The following is a 17,678-nucleotide window of genomic DNA, read 5'->3' on the forward strand; positions in this document are numbered from 1 at the left end:
GAATCTGATCTCAAAGGTGCACCCCAGTATTCCTTGCATTGTCACACTGGATCCTGGGGCACACTTCTTGTGATTTTGCATTCACTCAGCATTCACTGCTGTGTTCAGACATTCACTGCTGCTCCTCCACACATTCAGTGAACATATTTGGCGATATCTTAACAGCTGGCTACACCTCTGTATGTTCATTGAATTCCTGAACAGGGTCTTCATGCACAGTCATCCATATACAGTATAATAACTGAAAAGGACTTGCAAAGGAAGTCACACCTCCCACACGAGAGGCCTTCAAGAGGCAGCTGGACAAGCATCTGTCAGGGATGCTTTAGGGTGGATTCCTGCATTGAGCAGGGGGTTGGACTCGATGGCCTTGGAGGCCCCTTCCAACTCTGCTATTCTATGATTCTATGATTCTATAAGGATCATTTCAAGTGTACAACCAGGATTATGCTGTCCATTCCCATAGTACAGTGTGTCTTGGGATAGCCTTACTTGGTAAAGTTAGGCTCACTGCCTGGTTGTGAGGAAATGTATTATTCTAGTCAGGACATTTTCTATGCATACCAGATAGTCCAATGTGTTCTGTGATTGAAAGAGGGGAAGTCAAGGTTAAAAGGGGGAGAGCAAGAAAAGAATGGAGCATGTGAAACGAGGGAACGGAATGAGATGAAAGTCTAGAACCGTCCACATTTTAGGTTGATACAACTCAAGAGAACAGGGGGCTGTCTTCATGGTGCTGAGTTGGCACCATGTTTCCCCTAAACCCCATGGTTTCACTTACCTGGGGTGGCACTGGGTAATCCCCATGCCCAGGAGGGAGTGCGGGGTTTCTGGTGGCCATCTGGGTACTGGAGCTGCCCGCTTGCCCTCTTCCCAGCTTCCAGTGACCAATTACCAGTCAGCATCCTCCAGGACCACCCCTGGGATCACGGTCAGATGGCAAAAGAGCTGGGGTGACCACGCTCCCACCAAAAAAGTCAGGGTAAATCCCTGACTTTTTTTACTGTGCAGTTCCACAGAAAAGCCCCAGGGTGGCTGTAAGTCTGTGGCTGCAGATACAACTCTCCTTCAAACTCAGGCCTGACCACTCAGCTTCATTAGATTTAACTCCTCTTTCCACCAAACCCACACAAACCAAACCAAAATCTTGCTGTCACTTCAAAACCATCTGAACTTACAGAATAGCACACACAGAAGCTCAAGTGCACCCTTCTATAATTCTAGGGGGAGGGGAATCTGTGAGCAAAAACCTGTTCCCACTCAGAAGTCCTTTTCACTGGAACATGGCATGTATCTCTACGTTTTCAAAGATAAGATGGCTGGGAATGCTTCTTCTTTTAAATGAAACAGAGTCTCAGGGATCAAACTGGAACAACAAATTTGAAATACCCTTCTTGCTGACATTTTTTCATTATCTGGAATCAGCGTTATCAGATGGGCATTTTATTGTACACTTGTTACTTGGGCACTCGTGGGTTTTTGCTGGTCCTATTCACAATGTCATCTGCCTCTTGCCCCTTCTAGCCTTCTTTGCATGACAAAAAAAGACCCTGGTAAATCCAAATTCTTTTTGGGACGGAACTTGCCGTTATCTCCTGCTGTATGCAGCAGAAGCAGTGTGATCGAAACAGCCCATTAAATGGGCCACGTGCACCATTCAAAAGCGCGGGCAGAGAAGCGATGGTAAGGAAACACAAATTCCCCTGTGTGATGACACTCTGTGTCCATGCATACTACCAGAGACATTTCTCAACAATTCACCCACACCTTCCCACATTTCTTGCCAGCTTGTTCATAGAGCTACAGTATATGCACAAAAGAGCAACCTTACAATTAGTAATTTTATTCCACAAATTGTTTTACTCTGAAGCTGATACAAGTTGTATGGTATTGTGCTGGCACAGCCACTGGTACATGTCTATCCTAATTACTTATGTGTAGATTCAGCAAAGTTTGATGTTTAATTCTAAAGCTGATGGGATTAGCTCATAAGCATCAGATGAATTCCAGAGATAAAACCACAAATGCATGTTTCATTAGTATTAAAAGTTTAAAGTTTTCATTATATATGTATTTTCATTTATGTCTGATTTAGTATAATCCCTTGCTCAAATGAGCTCAATAAAAGACCTACCAGTTTAGTTACCCTGTGTGAGATTTCTTGGTTACTACAATGAAGAATACATTTTCAAATTGAATTTGATAATTAAATATTATTACACACCTTCCACATCCCTGAGTACTGAGAAGAAATAGGGTAGTACTAAGAATGAGAGAGAACACTCAGGTCTTATGCTGTCTTTGTAATATGTTTGTTTACAAATATATTAGGAGGGAATATTGGCAGCACACAGAATCCTAAAGCAGGCAACATAAAACCACTATTCCTGCAACAGATTGTCAGCAAATTGGCTTCACTTTCAGCCAACTCACTGTTCTCTGTTCCTCTAAATGAAGGGCTGGATACCAGTTTGAAGCAGGTGGTGGAATTGAGCCCCACTAGGCCCTTAATACGCTGGACAATGTGGGTGGGAATAGTCTTACCCACCAAAATCATTGCTGAGTCCAGACACCCATTTTTTTCTTTTTCTGTGCTGAGAGAGGCTTGGAGTTCTATCCCTGTCTCATCATGTAGAAAGGGACACAGTGAGTGCACCAGCTGAGTCCCTGACTTGCCCACCCTGGGTCTTCCTCCCCGGTGGAGCTCCCTGGAGAGCTGTTTCCAAGCTTAGAAAATGCAGGGCTCGATTGGTTAAAGGTCTGATTCAGCATAAAGCAGCTTCATATGTTCATCTTTATCCTTTGCCTCTGAAAGGATGGAGAAAAGAAAGAGCACAAAACCTTAAAATAAGCACTAAAAAGAAAACGACATAAGTATGCTATGGTATCTTCCGTGTGGGAAATGAGGCCACATTGATTAAAAATAGTTGTGATGAAGGTGGCCCAGTGGCCTGTTTCTCTAGAGATTCCTAGGATGGAGCAGGCTTTTTCTTTTGAGAAGCACTTCCTCTCTTGTAACCAAGCAGACCAGTCAGTCTGACATCCACTCCTCGGAAATTTTTGGAGCAGATTATAAAGAAGTCAATCTGTAAGCACCTTGAAAACAATGCAGTAATTACTATAAGCCATCATGGATTCATCAGGAACAATCCTGCCAGACTAATCTGATCTCATTCTTTGATTGGGTAACCTCCCTTGTGGACTGTGGGAATGCGGTGGACATAATATATCTTGACTTCAACAAAGCTTTTAACAAAGTGCCCCATGACATTCTTATTAGTAAACTAGCTAAAAGTGGGCAAGTATTAGAACAAGTATTAGGTGGATCCACAGTTGGCTACAGATTCAGACTCAAAGAGTGCTTATCAATGGCCCCTTCTCAAACGGGGGGGGGGGATGGGACATAATGAGTGGGGTATCTCAGGGCTCAGTCCTGGGCCTAGCGCTCTTCAACATTTTTATTAATAATTTGGATGAGGAGGCACAGGGAACGCTTATCAAATTTGCAGTTGACACAAAATTGGATGGGATAGCTACTGTATTTCTTCAATTCTAAGACACACTTTTTCCCCATATAAACATCTCTAAAAATGGAGTGTGTCTTAGAATCACGGGTGCACTTATTATTTCTTAGAATCAAAGCTTTTTTTCTGTTGGTGGTACTGAAATTAGTGTGCGTCTTACAATCGATGGCATCTTAGAATCGAAGAAATACGGTAATACCCTAGAAGACAGAAACAAACTTCAAAGTGATCTTAATAGGCTGAAGCACTGGGCTGAAAGCAACAGAATGAAATTTACTAGGGATAAATGCCAAGTTCTACATGTGAGGGGTGGGGGGGAAACCAAACACATAGTTACAAGATGGGGGATACTTGGCTCAGCAATACTGGTGGCTTCCAGGAGAGGTGGGCAAGACAGGAAGTGTGCAGCAGCCCCCCCTTTCCCGGAAGCCTCACGAGATGGGGGGATTTCCCGGAGAGCCAGGGAGGCCACCAAGTGATGGCTCTGCCTAGCACTCATCCCTCTGTCTTCTGAGCCAGCTCAGGGGGCAGCGGTCAGAGCGCTAGGCAGAGGCATCACTCTGTGGCTTCCAAGAGAAGAGGGAAGCCAGTGAGTGAGCAGCCGCTTCCCCACCTCTCCCAGAAGTCTCACGTCTCATGAGTCTTCTGGAATGAGGTTGTGTCTGATGGCTTGCCAGATGTCAAACAACTCATCCCAGAAGTCTCGCAAGACATGAGATTCCTGGTGCAGCTGGGATGTCATGATTTCTCCGGACATTATTAAAAATAATAATTAAAAACCATTCCCAGATGGCCGAGGAGGGAGAAAAACCTGGACAAATCTATAAGTCTATTGTGTTTAGAATGTTGACCTGAGTGGGTGGAAATTGAATATCTTAGGAGGGGGGAGGAGGATATATAAGGGAATGACTGAGGTAATAGGAGGTGTTGTGTTTTTAAAGTACTTGGGCTCGGGGGAGAATTAAAGGATCAGGGTAAAGAGGGTTGTCTTTTGGGTGTAGTTTGCAGATAGTCAGTTGGTATGTATTAACCAATCCTAATAATAAAGAAAGTTCAAGAGTGAAGGTGTGAGAGAAAGGAAAGTGTGTATGAGAAGAGAGAAAGTATTGGATGAGAGGTTTTAACAAGGGCCTGAAAAGTTTTATTATGAAACAAAGTTGGTGAATGTTGAAATAAATTTTTATCCAGTTTGTTTTACTACCACAAAAATCCCATGTATCTCCTTGGCATTTATCATCTGCAGTTATATACATATCACACCTGTTCTGACATTAATTCACCATCAGCACATATAATTCACAGTGCATTATTTTATTCCTGTTTAACCCCTTTCTCCACATAGTTTGTAGAAAGGTGGTGTTTGTCCCACACCTCAGGCTCATAAAGTGGTGGCGCTTAGCTTGAGCAGGGAGGGTCCCTGGACAGGCCTGTTGTAAAGAGCCTGTGTCATGGCGAGGGCCGATGCCAGACTATTTTGTGCCCTAGGCAAGGTGAGCTTGCACCACCCCCAAAAGAATTTGCCAACTTTGATTCAGCTGTTCAAGAAGAGTTTCTGAACTATTATATCTTCCTTTTATTATGTTTTTTCTTAAAACAGCTAATTTGTATAAAACTGTGACCCTTAAAGGTAAGTACTGCGCCCCTCCGAGGTCTGCGCCTTAGGCGGCTGCCTAGTTGGCCTAATGGTAGCGCCGGCCCTGGTAGTGGAACAGCACCCCCCCCCGCCTACAACTCTGAGGAAGTACACTTTCCAAAAATAAAACACCACCCCAACACAGGACCTTTGAGCCCAGAAAAGTATGGTAAGTTTTCCTTTTTAAAGACAGGCATCTTCTAGGGCAATTCAGCATCCGGCAAAGTTGCTGACTCACAATATTTCTCTGCATCCTTCTGCTGTCATTGGTAAACTGTGGCCCTGATGCTGAATGGAAACAAGTGCAGCTCCATTAGTTTCTTCCCACCCCATTGTTAATGTTAATGTTCTGCATCTCCTACAGTCTAAAGAGAGGTTGGGCTTTCTACACCTTTGACTAAATATATTTGTTCTTCCACATTAAACTTTATCACCATTAGCAAACAGGAGTAAATCACATTAGTACAGGGTGTGTGGGGAGCACAGTGGGGGAGGGGAGATTGCCTGTCCATAGAACTCAGGAAGTGAGAATCGATTACGCTTTACTGCAACTCTCTAGCTGGTTTATTTGGCTTGGATGCCATTGTGGGGTCATTACAAGCAAAGTCGATTTATTTATTTAATAACTGTAACATTGTCCTCAGGGTTGCCATTATTCTAATTTACAACCAGCTAGTGTTCTACTTTGCTAAGGTGCCTGCATAAACAGGGCTTGGAAGCCATGCAGTTAAATATGGTGTTATTTGTAATGACTGTAAGTCGTAACTGGTTTCTCTAGACATCTAAGGACTGAATCATACTCATTCCTTATTCCTAATATCAACATCATCACCCTGGAAACAAAGGCAAGAAGGGCATATAACATTTGACTGGTTCCATAGACAATGATAACTGGACAAGTACTTTGAATATTCAGCTTCTCCAGCAGTCATTGAAAGTCATTGAAACTGTTTTTGCACCCAAAGGAAAGGCAGCCTCACAGAGAAAGGAAAGGAACAGTGGGCATTTCTGCACACCATAAAAGCCCAGTACAAGAGAGGGAGGGTGAGAGGCAGAGAACTGGGAGCAGTCAGTGAACTGTGCAACCTTTGGAGAGGGCAAGGCACAGTTCTATCAGCCAAAGATCACTGCGAAGCAACAGAAGAGCTGGTATAGAAGTACAAACCCAGGTTTATTAACTAGCAAGTCCCTGCTGTGAATCTGGCCTCTGCCACAAACTCATTAGATAGCCTTAGATGTGAGCACTCTCTAATAGTTTCAGAAGTTCTATCTGCAATATTGAGATAGAAGAATTCCCACTTTTTTTACAGGATAGTTATAAAGTTTACTGGGATGATTCATGTGAAGAATTTGAATCTTCAAAAGCTCTATAGGCGTTATTGTTATTCCTCATCTGCTAATATAAGCAAAGAGCACAGTTTTATCAATGTGTTAATGGAATTTAAGCTTCCTTCAGCTTAAAGTCAAAACACAAAGTTCTAGTATAGGCCCACTGAGTGAGGACTTCATGTTAAAGGTTCTTTCTTAATTGACTGAAGGTCTAGATCAGGACTTATGACAGGGAAATGTTATGAAGACAACTATGGTGCTGCACTGGGTACTGGGTGCAGTACCGACTTGAGGTCCAGGGAGGGGAGGTTGCCATGGTCTATAGAAATACGATCTCCCTCTCTAGACTTCCTGTTCATTTGAGTGCTGGTCTTGAGTGAATCCTACGGGGGCGGGAGAAGTAAACTTCAAGGCAACAATGGATGAAGGCCCATGCACCATAACACAGAGAACAGCTCCAATAGTGCCCCAAAATAGGGTACACAATAATGTAGGAACAAAGCCAGACTATAAAGCCACTTGACAGACAGGTCCTCTGACCTGGAGACATGCTCACGTGCCAAGAGGGCAGGATGTTACAACCCACTTCAAAGAGTGTCCCCCACCTTTTCCAAAACACTCTGAAGTTCCCAGAGAACTAGCTACTTCAAGGCCGAAACAAAGGAGTGAACCAGCTACTCCCATGAATACAAAAGAAGAGTACAGATTGGTAGCACATAAGTGCCAAAATGGCATCAGGAAGGCTAAAGCTGAGATTAGTGAGGGATACTAAAAGCAATAAAAAGGCTTTCTTCAGATACTAACCAGATCCTTGTCTAGCATTGTGACAGTTTCTCATTGATAAACCAGAAGCTGAAACAAGCTAAAAGGTGCTAGTGAGACAGGATTGTAACAAGCCTTCAGTCCATTTTGTTCCATGGCTAATTTTTCAGGGTAGACTCTTTCTGAATACTAGGTTACTAGTTTGTTGAACTAGATTTTTCTGTACTTCTCAACTGCTTCATTTGTACAGTGTGATGAATCTGTGAGTATACATCCTGACTTAAAATAGATATGAGAAATGTGATGGGTAAAGAGTGTTAAATGTTAGGAAAGGTGAGACTATGGTCATCCAGTGAAGAATTTGCAGTCAGAAAAGATATTTGAGGTTAATGGAAGAGTGGGAAGGTATTTGGGGAAAGGGTTTAAAATTTACATCACGTGCAAGACTTAAAGAGAATTTTTCTAAGATGATGTACAGATAGTATATGTCACCTGTAAAATTAATTAATATGTATAAGGGTACCTCAGGAAAATGTTGGAAATGCAAGGAAGAAGAAGGAGCTTTTTACCATCTTTGGTGGACTTGTAAAAATGCCAAAACATTTTGGACCCTAATACATTCTTCAATTCTAAAAATATTAAAGACAAATATAGAAATGAAGCTGGAAGCTTTCCATCTTTGCTCTTTTAATGGACAAACAATTTAAAGAGAAGGGGAACTTTATTTTTGTACATGATAGCAGTAGCGAGACTGTTATATGCGCAAAACTGGAAAAATGAAACAACACCAACAACGGATGAATGGATGTTGAAGATGATGGAATTGGCAGAGATGGCAAAACTCACAGCAATAATGAGAGAAAGATCAACAACTTAGAAGCGAGGGAAACTGGAACAGGCAGAGACCACCAGAGCCTGCTTCAGTTGGGAACCCACCCCCTGCCCTGGGCTAATTGTCATCTTCACCCTGTGGGGAAGAAGAAAGAGCTGTTGGTCTGCCCCTCCATTGGGAGATGAGAGGACGGAGCAGGGCCTTCCCACCAGCCAGAACAGTCTCCTTAATTTCTTTTTATTTTCTCCCTCTTCCCTCCCCATCCCCCTTTCCTTGTGTGTCATGTCTTTTTTAGAATGTAAGCCTGAGGGCAGGGACTGTCCTTCTTTACTGATCAATTGTAAGCTGCTTCGAGAGCCTTTTTGGCTGAGGTGTGGGATAAAAATACTCTAAATCTATATAAATAAAAATGTAAATGTTCATTCGAAACAGACGTTATATCTCTGAAAGTTCTTCACCGATTGCTTTGAAATTTTGACACAACGTTGCATTCGAATAAGCGAGCGTTGTTATGTAACTATGTTCTATATGGGGTCAAAAGTTTGTCTTAAAATCAAAGAAATAGGCCTCCTAAAAACCAGTCCTGCTGATCATTGTGACATCGCCAACCAGTAGGCCAATCCACTGCCTCTGCCTCCTCTCCTATTTGCATTTTCTCTCCTATTTGCTCTTATAGGTCATTGTGACATCGCCAACCAGTAGGCCAATCCACTGCCTCTGCCTTCTCTCCTATTTGCATGTTCTCTCCTATTTGCTCTTATAGGTCATTGTGACATCGCCAACCAGTAGGCCAATCCACTGCCTCTGCCTCCTCTCCTATTTGCATGTTCTCTCACAATTGGCTGAGTGAATATAGATGTCACACCTGTGACAGTTACACGTTCTGAAGAAAGGTAACTGCCAGGAGTTTCCACTAACCTCCTCACTGTAAAAACATCCTTTTTTAAAAAACAAACAGCAGGCCAATCCACTGCCTCTGCCTCCTCTCCTATTTGCATGTTCTCTCACAATTGGCTGAGTGAATATAGATGTCACACCTGTGACAGTTACACGTTCTGAAGAAAGGTAACTGCCAGGAGTTTCCACTAACCTCCTCACCGTAAAAACATCATTTTTAAAAAACCAAACAGCAGGCCAATCCACTGCCTCTGCTGTTAGGAACGGTGAGGTGTCTGATGGGGAGGAGTCGGAGGAGGATGAGCCACAGGCTGGACCCAGTACCAGCAGGGCTGAGCAACAGCCAGCAGAGGCTTCATCCAGTGCAGACTTAGAGGAAGAGCAAACAGACTTGTTAACCGTGCCATCGTTCAAACAGCAGAGGGCGGAGAAGGAGGCATTACGCAGATCCAAGCGGATTGCTAATAAACGCCAGCTAAACAGGGAACAGCTGTGATGCTGAGCTTGTGTATTTATTAGATTGTAAGCCTATGCGGCAGGGTCTTGCTATTTACTGTGTTATCTGTACAGCACCATGTACATTGATGGTGCTATATAAATAATAATAATAATAATAATAATAATAAGAAGAAGAAGAAGAAGAAGAAGAAGAAGAAGAAGAAGAAGAAGAAGAAGAAGTAACTGTGCGCAGGCCAGGAGTTTGTCAGACTTTATCTGGTTTGCCTGGGAAAGCTCTGGACCGTGAAACCTTGACCGTGCCATGTTTCTGCTGGATCGTTTGGACTACGGACTTCTTGGACTCTGTGACTCTCTCCTGCCCTTTGGAACCTGGACTGGCTTTATGGACTTTCGTGACTCTCTCGTACCCTCACTGACATCTGGAATGCTTTATGGACTGCCTTTGTGTTTTACGTAAGCAACAAACGATTGCTCTATGTATTTCTGTTTCAACTGTGTGACCAATACACATTATTAGTTACCTCTTAGTTGCTGTGTTTGCTGTTTCTTGGCACGCTTCCCAGACTGGGCACACAGCCAAGTAGATAAGCTAAAGTGGCTGGTTGCAGACTAACTTTCACAGGACATCTGCCTCCTCTCCTATTTGCATGTTCTCTCACAATTGGCTGAGTGAATATAGATGTCACATCTGTGACAGTTACACGTTCTGAAGAAAGGTAACTGCCAGGAGTTTCCACTAACCTCCTCACCATAAAAACATCCTTTTTAAAAAACCAAAGAGCAGGCCAATCCACTGCCTCTGCATCCTCTCCTATTTGCATGTTCTCTCACAAAACTTTGCAATGGCACGTGGCTTGCAGTAAAAAAATTACTGAGCAAAGTCATAGAAGGAACAATCTTGACAGGACCTTTCAAAAGTGAAGATGTCCTCATTCCTCGCATTCCTATGATTCCAACAGATATGCCATTTCAATTTAAGAGATTGCAATTCCCAATTCGATTGGCGTTTGCAATCACCATCAACAAAGCTCAGGGCCAATCTTTAGAATTGCGCGGTTTAGATCTAGACACAGATTGCTTCTCACATGGACAATTATATGTTGCGTGTTCTAGAGTCGGCAAACCAGACAATCTCTATATCTACACAGACAATGGAACAACTAAAAATATTGTATATCCACAAGCATTGTGAAATTAAACATATTAGAAACATCCGCTTTGTCTTTTCTTTCTTTTCAATTTAACCAGACTGAGCCACAGCAACGCATGGCAGGGTACAGCTAGTAAATAATAAATAAATAAACTATGTTTATGTTGGAATGGAAACCTTTGATAGAATATTTGCAAGAGACAGAGAAAAATGATGTATTTGTTTGTGGATTTTAATATTAAGATGGGGAAAGAAAAGAGAAAAAAAGAAAAGAAAAAAAGAGAAGAAGTAAATTTGATTGATGTATCAATTGTTATTAAAGAATTAGAGAGAAATGGAGTATGATTCTGTGAATCCAATGTATGAGTTTCAGGTAAATCATAAGACAGAATTGAATTTTATTAACATATTAATAGTAATTAAGAAGTTAGTTAGCATTTCTGGCATGAAGAGGGCCAAAAATATACTTTAACTTTATCCTTAAATGTTTTGTTGTAGTTGTTTTGTGTATACCTTTGTTTGTATGTATTATATATGGTGTAAAAATTGTGTGTTTGTGATGTTTAAAATAAAATTAAAAAAATATATTTGAGGGAAGGGGAGACCGTATCACATATAATATAGCAAAAGCTTCAAAGTACAGCAAAAGCTACAAAAGTAGGAGTTAGTGAAGTTGATTTCAGATACATTAAATGTCTCACTTGTTCTCTATTTCAATGGTTTTAATATTTTAAGATGTTTTTAAAATGATATTAGGATGTTTAAACAATGTATATTATGTTTTAATTCAGATTTATGAATTTTATATTTACTGTTGTTCCCCGCCTCGATCAGAATGGAGAGGCGGGTAAGATATATTATTATTATTATTATTATTATTATTATTATTATTATTATTATTAAAGTTATTGCATCAAACAAGCTTGTCTTAATTGTGAACTGTAGAATCAGACATGTGACCAAAGCCATGTTTGGGTTGGCACACCACCTTGGGGCCAACTATCTTGGGGTGCTCCCCCTTTTGGTTTCCAAAATATGGTCACCCTAGTCTTCCCACGCACTAACACTTCTCTTTGTCTGCCAAACAGGTGATTGTCAGGAACTTCACTATTAAATAATAGGGATGTGCATGGACCCCCCCCCCGATCCTCTTTGCACTCGATCTGCAAATTGTGGATCAGGCCCGCTACGCCCCACCTCGATCCGCCTAGGGGCCGCTCCACTCTGCTGCAGAGCTCCGGCTCCGAATTGGAGCTCCACAGTGGCGGGGAGTGGTGCCAGGTAAGGCCCCCCCCTCCCTCCTCCCCCTTACCTGTGTCCGTCGCAGCCCATCCCAGCTTCACTAGAGCCTGCGGCTCAACCAGGAACTGTAGGCCCCAGCCTACACTTCTTGGTTGAGCCGCGGGCTCTAGTGAAGGTGGGATGGGCCACGACGGACACAGGTAAGACCCCCTCCCCCTTACCTGGCTCTGCCACTGTCGCCGCATGGGCAGCGGCGGCGGCAGGGCCAGGTAAATCCCCCTCCTCTCCCTTACCTGCATCCGTCCGCGGACCCGCGGCTGCTTCAACGGAGCCCGAGGCTTCAACCAGGAAGACCAGGCCGCAGTTGCTCTGCTTCTCCTCCGGTCCGAGGAGAAGCAGAGCACATCCCTATTAAATAAGGATTCGTCACATGCCAGCCCAGCTCCTCTATATGCTTTCCAACAATGCAGGGTGCAATGAACGTGTGGGAGTGGGAGGTGACAACCTTTGTCCTAGCGGCAATATGAATGTCTGGCTTTAAAGGCACTAATACGTGCCCTCCATCTACTCAGGCTCTGGCTTTCTTTTATGGTCACCTCAGTTAAGACCTCTAAATATGCATACAGCATTACTAATAAGGGGTAGGTGTGTTTTTGACCATAGAATCAAGTGGTCAGCCTTTGCTGCCCCCATCTATCCACTGGCACAGTATGCAGAATGGGGTTCTGGGTGCCACTGCAGGAAGGATGTTGTTCCCTTGGTGACAGTGCTGAAAAGTCAGCATTATCTGCAAGAAGAGAATGAAATCAAAAGCCTGGTAAGCAGTTCATAGCATCCAGAATGGGAAGGGAGCCAAAGGCCATGCCTATGTATCACTATAAAAAATAACATTAATTGGGATGCTTCGCCATTTCCTGAACAACCCATAATTAGGTTAGATAAGAACCTAGCAGTGTCTAAGAGCTATAAATGTCTAAATTAAGTTATTTTGAAAGTGCCCAGCACTTTGACATTTTGAGAGTTCACAGTAATTGAGGTATTGAGATAAAATTGCTCCTGTTATTTAAAAGGTCATTATCTTCTTCAGTTAGATAGATGGAGACTATTTTCCACTCTAGTGAGCCGTTCTATTTGGAACAATTAGCCAGGCTTGAGTAGATTTCCACAGGCCTGACTCCCACTTATCACAGCTCTGGCGATGACACACAGAACGGTTTGTACATAGAGACTCAAAATAGCCAATCTGTATTCAGCTCACATGACAGCAAACTCCAAGGCTAGACACTAAACAATCCTCACCCAGCTCTTGAAGAGTAGATGCCATTTTGTAACTAGTTCCTCCAATACAGACAAGACAGATCAATTTATGACTGTGCCACTTAGGCTTTGAGAAGGGAAGGCTGAAAAATGGGATGGGGGAGTTTAGGGAGATCCCATGGAACCTTCTCACCTAATGGAGCTGAATCTCAGCAAGGCCTCATTGAGATCCACTGTGAAAGGAAGAATGTAAGCACCGTTGCAGAGCTCAGTTGATAGTACTGGAGAGGAAAACCTTTACAAGAAAATGGATAAGCAAGAACCATGGCACAACTTCTTGATACTGGAGCAGTGGCTGAAATACTTTGGCTAAAGTTGAGATCTACCAGCAGATAAGTAGATATGTCATAAATCTGCAACAATTATCTCAGTATGGGAATAATGCCCAGTTACGGCCAAGCCCATCACCATTTTGCTGGGGTTCACAGACAACACCTAGTACAATAGCAAGCCTATTACTTGGTGCCAGCTACCATGGACAAAATTTGAAAGGCGTTTATGTGCGTTTTTTTGCAGCCCTTTTTAGGGAATGGTTAAAAAAAAGGAAAGGAAAGACGAGAGGTAAACAGGTAGGAGTTCATTGAAAGACCCAAGTGGATAAAAGCATATGGGACATATAGGATTTGACCTATGTGCACCTGTGAACCCTCAGTGTGTCAATAAATTAGTAAGATTCTAGTATGACGAGAAGACAGTGGAGCAGACTATGAATACCTAAGTATGAAGAGCACATGGACTCATGAAGCTACTCAGAGCTAGACTTGAACCACAACAGCCTTTTTAGATTTTCTTTTAGTATTGCGGAAAAGCACTGGGGAGGTACACTTTCAACTGACCCCTTGAAATGTGACTAGTAACAGCCCCACCACAGCCCCATTCCCATCCCTATATGCAGACATGGCTTGCAGAGAATTTATAAGGTCCCTTTATCTACAGTGGTGAGAAAATGTTTGTGAACCCCCTAGGAATATCACTTATTTCCAACGTGAAATGTCATTAGATCTGAATCTAACCCCATAATCCTAGATAAAGTTAAAGTTCTTTATCTAGATAAAGATAATCCTCATCTTGATTGGATGAGGGTGAACAAATTGAAGCTTAATCCAGATAAGACAGAGGTGCTCCTGGTCTGTCGAAAGGCAGATCAGGGAATAGGGATTCAGCTTGTGCTGGATGGGGTTACACTCCCCCTGAAGACACAGGTCCACAGCTTGGGTGTACTTCTGGATTCAGCTGAGCCTGGATGCCCAGGTTTCGGCGATGGCCAGGAGTGCATTTGCACAGTTAAAGCTAGTGCACCAGCTGTGCCCGTTCCTAGAGATGTTGGACCTGGCCATGGTGACACATGCCTTAGTTACATCCCGATTGGATTACTGTAATTACTCTACTTGGGGCTGCCTTTAAAGATTACTCTACGTGGGGCTGCCTTTAAAGAGTGTTCAGAAACTCCAGCTGGTTCAAAGAGCTGCAGCCAGATTGTTGACGAGGGCTGGTTACTGGGAGCATACAACTCCCCTGTTAAAACAGCTCCACTGGCTTCCAGTCTGTTTCTGGGCACAATTCAAAGTGCTGGTTATGACCTATAAAGCCCTATAAGGCTCGGGTCCAGGTTATTTGAAAGACCGTATTCTCCCTTATGAGCCTGCCTGTGCTTTAAGGTCTTCTGGAGAGGCCCTTCTTTCAGTCCCACCATCTTCACAGGCGCGCTTGGTGGGAACATGGGAGAGGGCCTTCTCGGTGGCTGCTCCGGTGCTCTGGAACTCTCTTCCCGGGGAAGCTAGGCTGGCTCCCTCCTTGATGGGCTTTTGGAAGCAGGCAAAAACTTGTTTGTTCCAGCAGGCCTTTGGAGAGTAATTCGGTCCTCCATCTATGTTATTTTGTTGTGTATTTTAAATGTTTTTTTTTTAATTTATTTTTTTACATTTCTTTTTCTAGGTTTTACAATGTATGTTTTAAACTTTGTAAGACTGCCTTGAGGCCCAGTATTGGGCAAAAGACGGGATACAAATAAATATAATATTAATAATAATAATAATAATAATAATAATAATAATAATAATGAGCAATAGATACACTGATTAAACAAGCAACACACAAACATGATGCTTTTTTAATACTTATTTATCCACAATTGATTCAGCATTCATGTGTGAAAAAGATTCAATAGCTGGTTGCAGCCCCTTGAGTACAATGACTTCAAGTAAGTGTTTCCTGGAACTCTTGGTCAGTCTCTCAAATCAGTTTTGACGAATTTTGGCCCAGCCCTCCTTACAGAACAGATTCAACACTGACATTTGAGGGCTTCCTTACATGAACAGCTTGCTTCAGATCCTGCCACAATATTTTTATGGGGGTTAGGGCCAGACTTTGACTAGACCATTCTAAATCATGGGATTTCTTCTTCCACTGCCATTCTTTTGAAAATCTGCTTGTATCATTGTCTTTTTGCACGATCCACTTTTGGTTCACATTCAACTTATGGACGGATGGCCTGAATTCTCCTCTAGAATCTTCTGACACTGTAGAATTCATGGCTGTGTCAATGATAACATGCCATCCAGGTCCTGAGGCAGCAAAGCAGGCCCAAACCATCACATTCCCACCACCATGCTTGACTGTTGGAATGAAATTCTGCTGTTCAAACTCAGTGTTTGTTTTTCACCAAGCGTAGTGTTTCTCATTGAGGCAAAAAGTTATACCTTTGACTCACCTGTCCAGAGAACACTGTTCTACAAGTCTTGGGGATGACCTAAGTGATATTTAGTGAACGTCAGATGGGCAGCAAAATGTTCTTTTTAGAGAGCAGTGGGTTCTGCTTGCTCCCATCAACACCATCCTTGTTCAGTCTTTTTTCGATCATTGAGTTCTGAACACTCACATTAGCCAAGGGGAGAGTGGCTTGCAAATCCTTGGATATTAACCTGGGGTTCTTTTTTATTTCCTGGATGCTCCACTGGTTTGTTCTTGGAGAGATTTTGGTAGGACGATTGCTCCTGGGTAGAGTGACTGTGGTCTTGAACCTTCTCCATTTGTAGACTATCTGTCTGACAGTGATTTAGTAGTGCCCAAATCCTAAGAAATTGGTTTTTAACCATTTCTAAACTGATTGGCAAAATCTGCTTTTCTGAGATCCTCAGAGATCTCTTTTGATTGTGGCATGATGTGTTTCCACACAACAGTGTGATGGAGACCAAACTCAAAATGTACCTGATCTTTTTATAGGATGGAGCCTCCCAAACCCACCCCTGAAGATTTACCTAATTACTTAAAAACCAGATTCTACTTATTCCCTTTAGCAGAGCTGATGCAACCAGGGGATCATTTACTTTTGTACTTACCCTGGCTCTTAAATATTTGTTTGCCTAATTTATACGTTATTTTGCAAGACAAGGAATTGGTTAATATAAACACTATTGGCTATTTAGAAACTGACTGGTTTTGATTCATAAATGCTATCATGGCATGGCATTTCCATAATTATCATTAGGGTTCAAAAATGTTTTCTCAGACTAAATTTCCATGTAAGTCAACCTCATATTTCCTCGAGTGGCTCCTTAGCAACATTCAGCGGCATTTGTTGTTGTTGTTTATTCGTTCAGTCACTTCTGACTCTTCGTGACTTCATGGACCAGCCCACGCCAGAGCTTTCTGTCGGCCGTTGCCACCCCCAGCTCCCCCAAGGTCAAGTCTGTCACCTCCAGAACGTCATCCATCCATCTTGCCCTTGGTCGGCCCCTCTTCCTTTTGCCTTCCACTTTCCCTAGCATCAGCCTCTTCTCCAGGGTATCCTGTCTTCTCATTATGTGGCCAAAGTACTTCAGTTTTGCCTTTAATACCATTCCCTCAAGTGAGCAGTCTGGCTTTATTTCCTGGAGTATGGACTGGTTTGATCTTCTTGCAGTCCAAGGCACTCTCAGAATTTTCCTCCAACACCACAGTTCAAAAGCATCTATCTTCCTTCGCTCAGCTTTCCTTATGGTCCAGCTCTCGCAGCCATAGGTTACTACGGGGAATGTCATTGCTTTAACTATGCGGACCTCTGTTGTCAGTGTGGTGTCTCTGCTCTTAACTATTTTATCAAGATTTGTCATTTCTCTCCTCCCAAGAAGTAAACGTCTTCTGATTTCCTGGCTGCAGTCAGCGTCTGCAGTAATCTTTGCGCCCAGAAATACAAAGTCTGTCACTGCCTCCACGTTTTCTGCCTCTATTTGCCAGTTATCAATCAAGCTGGTTGCCATAATCTTGGGTTTTTTGAGATTTAACTGCAACCCTGAATCCTGAGATTTCCTTTAGCAATCATAGCTAATTGCCATTAATTTGTCTAATCCCCTTTTATTGCTATCGAAACTAGTGGCTCTCACCACATCTTGTGGCAGGGAGTCCCCTAAATTAATGATGTGGTGCATGAAGAACTATTCCCTTTTGTCTGGCTTAATTGTCTGCCCCTCATTTCATTGGAGGGTTCTGACCTCTTGTGTTTTACCTTGACATGTTGCAACTATTAATTAGACACCTTGAACAAACTACTGTGCA

The sequence above is a fragment of the Elgaria multicarinata genome, chromosome 5, assembly GCF_023053635.1.
Source record: "Elgaria multicarinata webbii isolate HBS135686 ecotype San Diego chromosome 5, rElgMul1.1.pri, whole genome shotgun sequence".
Classification (NCBI taxonomy): domain Eukaryota; kingdom Metazoa; phylum Chordata; class Lepidosauria; order Squamata; family Anguidae; genus Elgaria; species Elgaria multicarinata.